Source organism: Charadrius vociferus, unplaced genomic scaffold (genome assembly GCF_000708025.1).
Source record: "Charadrius vociferus isolate BGI_N301 unplaced genomic scaffold, ASM70802v2 scaffold185, whole genome shotgun sequence".
Classification (NCBI taxonomy): domain Eukaryota; kingdom Metazoa; phylum Chordata; class Aves; order Charadriiformes; family Charadriidae; genus Charadrius; species Charadrius vociferus.
Genome location: NW_009648955.1, coordinates 355,131 through 363,483, shown reverse-complemented (window position 1 = coordinate 363,483; position 8,353 = coordinate 355,131). Strand labels below are relative to the sequence as shown.

The following is an 8,353-nucleotide window of genomic DNA, read 5'->3' as shown; positions in this document are numbered from 1 at the left end:
TTTTTTTTTTTTTTTTCCTCTTTTTGGCAAGGAAGGAAGGTAGGACGGCCCCTAGATGAAGGCTGCTTGTAAAGTTCAGCCTACTTTCTGGCCTCCTTACCGCTCCGGCTGCTCCCGCTGGGAGCGGGCATCCTGCGAGGAAAGCTGCCTTTTAGCCACCGTGAAAAGGCTCCACACCTTTATGTTTCTCTTCACACGCGGGAAAGCTGTGCCTTTCTGCGCCTCTGACAAAAGTGGGCTGCCAGCTCACAGCTAAACTCAGCGCCACGTTCTGCAGAATACGTACTTGCCTTTATTGTGATACTTTTAATAATTCTGCCAATCTTTTGCTTTTTGTCTGCAGAATCAAGTTGCTATTGTAAAGACCCACTGCTTGAAACTTCCCCAAGCCCAGTTGCCAGACTCATGATGCTGCAAAAACGTCAATACATACAGCCACCAAACTGCTCAGCTCTGCATTTCAGTGTAATGACTCTGGCAGAGATGCTGTTCCAATAGTCACGCAGATCAGTTGCAAAAAAAAAAAAAAAAAAAGAGGGCAGCCTCGAATCAAGGTCTATAATTCTTCTGGACTGAAGAAAAAGTTTTGAGAGTAAACTCCATTTATTTTGCAGGCTTAACTTCTTAATTTGTTCTCCGGCCGGTTGTAGGGGTGTGCACAAAAGCACAGTTGTCTCTGTCTGTGTTGGTAGCATAGTTGTACTTCTGCACACCTGTAATTTCTTTCTTTCAGTGGAAAGAGTTGCTCCCTTCACTTACAAGGCCAAGAGGAGAAAAAAGCAGCATTTAAACTAGGAGCATCGGAGTAAATTCTGTAAATGACTCCTTCAGCTGAACATGTGTGAGAAGTGACAGTGTGCAAAAGTTATGTTTGTATTTCAAAACAATAGCAAATGCTGTAGAAACAAGAGTTGTAGACCTGTTCAACTGCACTGCATATCTATAGTCTGTCCTCATAGTTGCCTTTTTATAAAGTGAATACTTCTTGCTTCTACTCCATAACTCGAGAGCAGAAAACAAGAAGTCCAATGACCTTTTCCATAAACCAGCTGGGAATAGAAGTAGCAGTTTGATGTTGTAACCATGTTTTCCATTTTGTGTCAGTTGCACACCCTTACCGCATGAACCACTGCAAAATTTAGAATTCTCTAAGTAATTACATTATTTAGTGTATTTTGTAAAGAAGTGAAGCAGTTTGCTCTTTCAGAAGAGCTATATCACCTGCAAAATAAATACCCATGAACCATGAATTAACTGATGTTAGTGAAATTACTCTCCTCCCTACTTCCCCCCCTATTTTTTTTATTTTTTTTTTTTCCTGATCAGACCTCAAGATAGGTCTAAATGTATTCAGCAGTCAAAGTTAGAGTTTCAGGATATGGTCCACCTGCTGTGATAGAACTGCATTGATTGTTCCTCCTATGTGTAAATGAAAATGAGCATAAACAATAAAACGCTTTACTGTGTTCTCAAGAGTGTTTGATAGCAATTGTGTGACTGAAAGGAGTATTTATTGGTTTACCTGGTTTCTCAATATTGACTTTTTAGGTAATGCTGATTTGATGAGTCACTCAAGAAAGCAATTGATGAAGGCTGAAATTGCAAGCTTCGATCAGTGGTCAGATTTTTAACAGACAGCTTTGCTTGCATTCTAACCAGTACTTAACTATATTCAGATAATCCCACATTAAATTTTTAGGTTTTTTTTATTGTTTTTACAAATATTTTTCTTCATTAAAAGCAAACAAAACTTATTTTAGCACTTGGTGGATACTGTAATCAACATTATTTAAAAACTGTGTATGTATTCTAGATGGGGTCTGTTACAAAGACTGGAAATATCTTACATGATTTATCTACCTGTTATTCTTCAAAGAGTCATTCAAGTAATAAGGATTTATTTACTTAATTGAATAGTAAAGAAAGAACCTGACCCTCTGTGCCTCTGAAAATTCCATTAACTGTAAAGAGGAAGATGTGGTCATGGGCAGGAAAGAAGTCTGTATGATACAAATTAAAGTAGCGGAAAATAAATGTTTTCAGTAATCTGAAGAAATCCAGAAGACTTACTGCTAAATTGTATACCTCTAGAAGCATACTATAGCAGTTCTCTTTTCCCGAAGGTACCCTCTGAAATTATTAAAGACAAATGTCATTAGAGGAATTTTCTAAAACACTCTTATTTGGTTGCAGTGCTTTTATTCCTTCTAGGGTTTGGTTTGGTTTTTTTTTTTGCATGCTTGAGGTGAAAAAAGCAAAGAACATAGCATCAAACAATGCTTAATCTATTCTCATTTGTCATTTTCTAGTCTTTTAGAATTAATTTTTTTTACCCCAAATTCTCAGTGAAATCATTAGGCTTCTTACATGTCTCAAAATGGAACATGAGATGGTAAAAGGAGTATTTTCAGCATTTCCACAGAGTCTTCTGTTGATTTTATAAAGTTGCGTGACTTGGAGAGCATGAGGTTCAGGAGTTGGACTTCCCAGGTCCTCACGCTGCTAGAGTATACCTTCATCAGCAGCAACTGGCAGCAAATACTCCCGGCTCCCTGTTGTGATGTGAGGATTTCGCTGAGAAATGGTAAAGCTCATTCGTCAAGAAATCATCCTTCCGAGTCTATGCCGAGGCTGAACTTTCTGCACAAACAAACATTTTGGATAACCACGCTCGCTGTTGGGCAGACAGCCGATGTGAAAGCTGCGCTGAGTGACTTGGGGCCAGAGGAGAAGCAGCTAACTGGAGCCCTGCTGATGATACCTGCTAGTTAAAGGCCTCATCTAGTTCAGCAAACCTTTCCTTCAGGGAGATAGGTAGGGCGAGGACATGCATCTGTTCGCAGTGAAAGAGAAGAAATGTAGGGCAAACTTCACTCAGTGCTGGGAAATATAAATATGTAAAATGTGTTCTAAGATTCATGTAGCGTGTTTTAGGGCAGGAAGGGTGGCCCATGTGAGCTATTCGCTTCGTTGTGACTGGTGGAGTGTGTTCTGGCTGAACCCAGGTTTTAAAAGATGTTACAGTTCAGGGACGTGGCAGTAAAGTGTTGACTTTCTCTGGAGAGGTCTGAGGATGTTGCCCTCCTTCCTGCCTCTCCGCTCCTTTGCTGTGCCTGGTCACTTGCGCTCTGCCTCTGGAAGGATGGCGTGTCTGAACTTTTCGGTAGGAGAAGCTGTCCTTTCTGTCTGCCCCATGTCCGTACTCCTGTGGAAGGAGCTCAGAGGACCCTGCCTTTTGGCGTTATTTTGGCACAGGAACTTGTTCATGACCCTGCAGGTAAACTCCAAAGGTGCTTAAGCCCATGCTGGTTCAGTCTTTCATTACAGAAGCAGCGTGCCTTCCTCTTATCTATTTATTTGTTGCATTGGGTTCAAACGTTGTCAAATGATATTGTTGAGACAAATCTCTGCTGGGTGCTGAGGTCTGAAGTTGATCGCACATTTGCAAACCTCACGCTTCCAGTGTTTCATGGTATGGGGTATGTGTGTGATGGTGTTGCTGTCTGCGAGCCCTGTGAGACAACTGTTCAAGAGTAGCTGCAGTTGTGGGAGCAGCTCTTTGCAGCCCTATAGCTGCAGTATTTTCCTAGTATCCCTCATTTTTTTCTTAAGAGGCATTTCTCACTCTTCCAATTAATAAAACACAGATGCAGAATATAGAAATTGAGAGGGGAAGTCCCTTGCAATGAACCTTCATACAGCCATGTAGCAGCCTACAAAGTTCTACCTCTTCTGTGTGCATAAGAAAAAGAAAATGCTTTGACTAATGTGCCAAGGCTTCATGGGACCAACAGGAATTCAGCTCATTCTCTGCACATTTCTACCGTATTCACTGCCAGAGCAGTTTGTGGAAACCGTCCTGGCCTTCAGCCTCCAGCAAAGCCAGTTGGAGCAGCTGATTACCACGCTCCTCTCCACCCCTACCTGCAAAAAACCGATCTGCCCTCCATTAGGAGAGAGGTCCTGTGACTTTCTGGCTCACAGTTGCTGCTCCCATGCTCTCTTGGTCAGAAAGGACACTATTGTCAGAAATAAGCACATTTACCTGAAAATCCGTGTCAGTGTGAAGCTGTTCTTTCAGGAAATAAAGTGAAAAAACAAGCAGTAGTAACATGGGAGAATAAGAATTGTGATTGATGACAGCAAATAGGGCTGAGCAGCATGGCTGAGGGCAGTTCTCTATTCAAATGGAGAAATCCCATTCAAATTGAAAGCGTAGCAGAGATTGAAGCAGAGAAACCTATTGGTTTCTCCACCAAAGAGAACCTGTGGCAAAGAAAGAGGACAAGGAAGTAATCCAAAATCTTTAAACCTTGACCTGGATATAAGGGAAAAAACCCCAGTGTTACTACTCACAGGTCTCAGGACTCCAGGCAGACTGGTAAGCAAACAGTTTCAGAGAGAAGAACCGTACCCAGAAAGATGTAGGAAAATTACAGGTGTGCAGTTATTCAATAAAGTAGACACTAACTTCTTTTCAAGTGTTAGGAACCTTTTTATCCTCAACGGAACCACCCGTATTTGAGATATATGCTTAATAACCTCTCTACATCAGGACAGAAAGGTTTGTGGTTCCTGTTACTTTCATAAAAAAGATGGTTTTTTACATATTCCAGCAATTAGTACCTAAAACAAAACACATACACCGTTTAAGTGAACTCTCCTGCACCAGTGAGTCTGGCTGATAATGCTAATAATGAGTGTGAAATATTTAAGCCCCGAATGATCATGTAGAAAGAAAAGCAAGCAGAAAATGAAGCTTTTTAATCAATCACGTATTAAGCTGGAAAGATGTAATATAACAGGCAACTCAATAGGTGAGGTGAGGAGATCCACAGGATATCAAATTTACAATATAGAGATCAAAATCTCTTACTGAGTCATTTTCAAGAGCTGGAGAAAGAAAATCTTTGCTGTTCTTTGCAGAGATCAAACTCCTTGCAGTCATCCTTATAAAGGAACAAGACTTTTTTATTGTCTTTATACAAATAATGCTTTGAAGGCTACAAAACAGACAGAGTTCATGGCTGCAGGGCTTTCACTGAGTAATCATATGTTCTGTCTTTTAGGCTGAACGTCGTAGAAAAATAGGAGGGACAGGAACGGGGGATGATTATGTAAAATAACCCCTTTCCAGCATTTCTTTCCTTATACGAAACTGAAGAAAAACTAGAACATCAGGGAAAAACACGACATCTGGAAAATTTAGGCATTAATGAGCTTACATTAGATTTCAGGAACATGATTAGCATAGAGTGGGGCAAAAATAATAAATACATTTCCAGAATTCAGAGAAGGGGAAATTAAATTAGATGTTTCCTTCTGCCCAGATACCTCGTGTCCCACTATCCTGATGCGTTTCATGATATCATTTCTAAAAGTCTTGATACTCCCAGATATGTTCAAATTAACATTTATTAATACATTCATACCTGCTGTTATATTAAGGCACACACTTTCCAAGCTCGTTCACTCTTTTTCCTGTAGATTTCAAATGTCAGTTACTTTGTGCTGTTTCCTGCCTGCGCAGTCTTTGAAACATGAATTTCATTCGGACACGGCCCTCTAAAATCCAGTCTCTGAAATGATGAGAAACATCGTTTTCAAGAGGATTATTAGGATCAGTACATTTAAGAGAATTAGTGCAAAAGCAAGCAAGGTTCCTGTTTCTTATTTACAGGAAAAGGCTGTCCTTCCCTGAACTCCGTTCCTAGAAAAATATGCTGTAGAATTGAAGGACACAGATATGACATAAGCCAGACCATAAACCAGTGCAGACATACAAAGCAGCCAGGTGTTTGGGCAGCAGAAGGAAAGCATCAGCGCTAAGCGTGTACTGGGATGGGTCTCTCTGACCCACAAAGGACATACCGAAAATCTGCATTTAATTGAGTCCAGAAAGATTCAAAGGATCTGGTGAGGAGCGAAGGGCAGGGAGAGCTTCAGGAGTAGTTTTTAAGTAAGAGATGGTGAAGGAATCGACGTGCCCAAGGGCCCCGTGGGCTAACTCTCCGGTGGGGCTGGGTGGCCCTGACTCAGGGGAGCTCCAATGCAACGCAGCCATGTGGCCACGGATCTGGCTACGGTGAGGACTGCATTAGGGGAGTGAATCCAGTAGCCTGGTAGAGGGGAGACTGCACAGCTCCATGCCCCTGATCCAATGGGTGTGTATTCCCAGGTACATGCATACACATGGGCAACACATGTATACGCACTGGCAGCCCTCAGATCGACGCAGACAGACACGCTCACTGCTCACACGAACACAAACCGCACCAATGGCCTCATAGTATTCATCTCTCTGGCTAATCAGGATGGAGGTCCTCTAGTAAGAAAAAAAAAAATATATACACACATATATGTACAAGGTGGATCCCTCCAGCAGATGGGCTCAGACACTGGATCCCAGCGTCCACAGTTGCTGGCACCTGGACATATGAGCCACCACTGCTGTAGACCTACTCCAGCTTGTACTGGCAGCCCTCAGATCAACACAGACAGACACGCTCAGTGCTCACACCAACACATACCACACCAATGGCCTCATAGTATTCATCTCTCTGGCTAATCAGGATGGAGGTCCACTAGTAAGAAAAAAAATATATATATACACACATATATGTACAAGGTGGATCCCTCCAGCAGATGGGCTCAGACACTGGATCCCAGCGTCCACAGTTGCTGGCACCTGGACATATGAGCCACCACTGCTGTAGACCTACTCCAGCTGCTGGTACAGACACACACATCACGTGCACACACACACACACTCATGCACGCACATACACTCATTAAGCATGCCACAATAGCTGGCCTTGGATATGCAGTCCATCCAGCAGCTCACTCTGGATTCCTGCTCTTCCATGGTGCCTCACTCCTAGGTGTGCGTGCACGCGCGCGCACACACACACACACACTCTCACAGAGCTCTCTGGCAGCTGGCTGGGACTCTCCATGTCCCTCTGGTAGCCAGCTCCTCCTGTGGTCTCACGCTTAGAGAGACAGAAACACACACACACACACACACACACGGCTCCCAGGGCACTTCCCCTGCTCTCCAGCTACTCTGGCTTGATCTTCGGGGATGATCACACACTCACTCACGCTGGTCTGTCCAGTTCTTGCACTATAGACACACAGCCCCTCCCACCCATGACCCCACTGCACTTACAAACTCTTAGACCTCCAGCCGCACACATGCACACAAAATAGAGACCCTCACTCAGGAAGAGAGTTAGAAACAGCATTTAATAAGAACACATGATGGTCTGCACTGATCAGGCACAGGGTATGGCCAGGCAACCATGCCAACCACCCCTTGTTTACACAGGGCCAGCCCCTTTTATCCCTTTATCGCTCCATCATGTCATTTGCTCCAACACTTGTTCTTCCCTAAATGACCTTGAGCCCTCCCTTTCCCCACCTTTGGTTCCTCCAGTAAACATACCACTGTAAGTCCTGCACTATCCCCAAATGTTCTTCCCTTTGCATCTCATCTTATAATGCGTCCCATGCCCCTAGGTAGTAATCTCCCCCAGTTGGAAAGGTGCTCCTGTTGACTCATTGTGATGGGTTTCCTGCTTGGACACAGGGAGTGAGGCTTCTCTGGGACAGCTCTGGGAAGGACCCAGACAGTCTGCACCTTCCTCAGAGTCTTTAATTTATGTCCCTCAGGACCACCTGCTGTTGTGCCCCTGTGCTTTTCTGGGCTTGTGGAGATGGCCCTTTGATGGCCCTTTTGCCCATCTGTGATGGGTCTGGGAAGAACTGAGGGAGGGTATTATTTGGCTTCCCCCACCTGCCATTCTCTTTGCGCTCATTTGTAGGCCTGCAGATGAGCTTTTCAACATGTAACCTAACATTTTACTTCTTTCAGGAAAAAATGAGAAGGGAAATAGCTGGCAGCCACTGTTCCAGATGTCAGAAGACTAAATGTCTAATATAGGTTGAACTAATTAGAATGTCAGAAACTACCTACCAATATATAACAAGAGCATAAAAAAAATCTGTTGTGAAGTCTTAATGGTGAATGAATGTATAGACACCATAGGCAAAGCATGATTATTTAGATGGTCACTAAGCAATCTTCAACAGCTGACAGACGAGTATGTCAGAGATATTTTCTGTTTTGAGACCTTGAAGAATAATTGTCTTTGTGTGTCAGGTCAGAGCTAGATCTTGCACATCCCAAGTTCAGATCTTACATATCAGAGCTGGATCTGAAGTGCCTTTGTGCAGGCTTTCTGCACTTTAATGAATTCCACACTAATGGAAAAGATGATTGAAGGAGTCAATACAATAAGTTAATCAGTCTCTTTCATTTATGTACTTGTGCTTTGGCTAGAATTTTAGC

The 8,353-nt window shown here is 43.0% G+C and overlaps 1 protein-coding gene across 1 annotated transcript in view; it reads left to right on the top strand.

The window, feature by feature from the left end:
* HTR1B (5-hydroxytryptamine (serotonin) receptor 1B, G protein-coupled) overlaps positions 1-896 on the top strand; it is a 21,179-nt gene extending 20,283 nt beyond the window's left edge. Inside the window, exon 4 of the mRNA XM_009887512.1 lies at positions 344-896. The gene's annotated coding sequence lies outside the window, so the exon portion shown is untranslated. The remainder of the gene's footprint in view (positions 1-343) is intronic.
* The last annotated feature ends 7,457 nt before the right edge of the window (positions 897-8,353 follow it).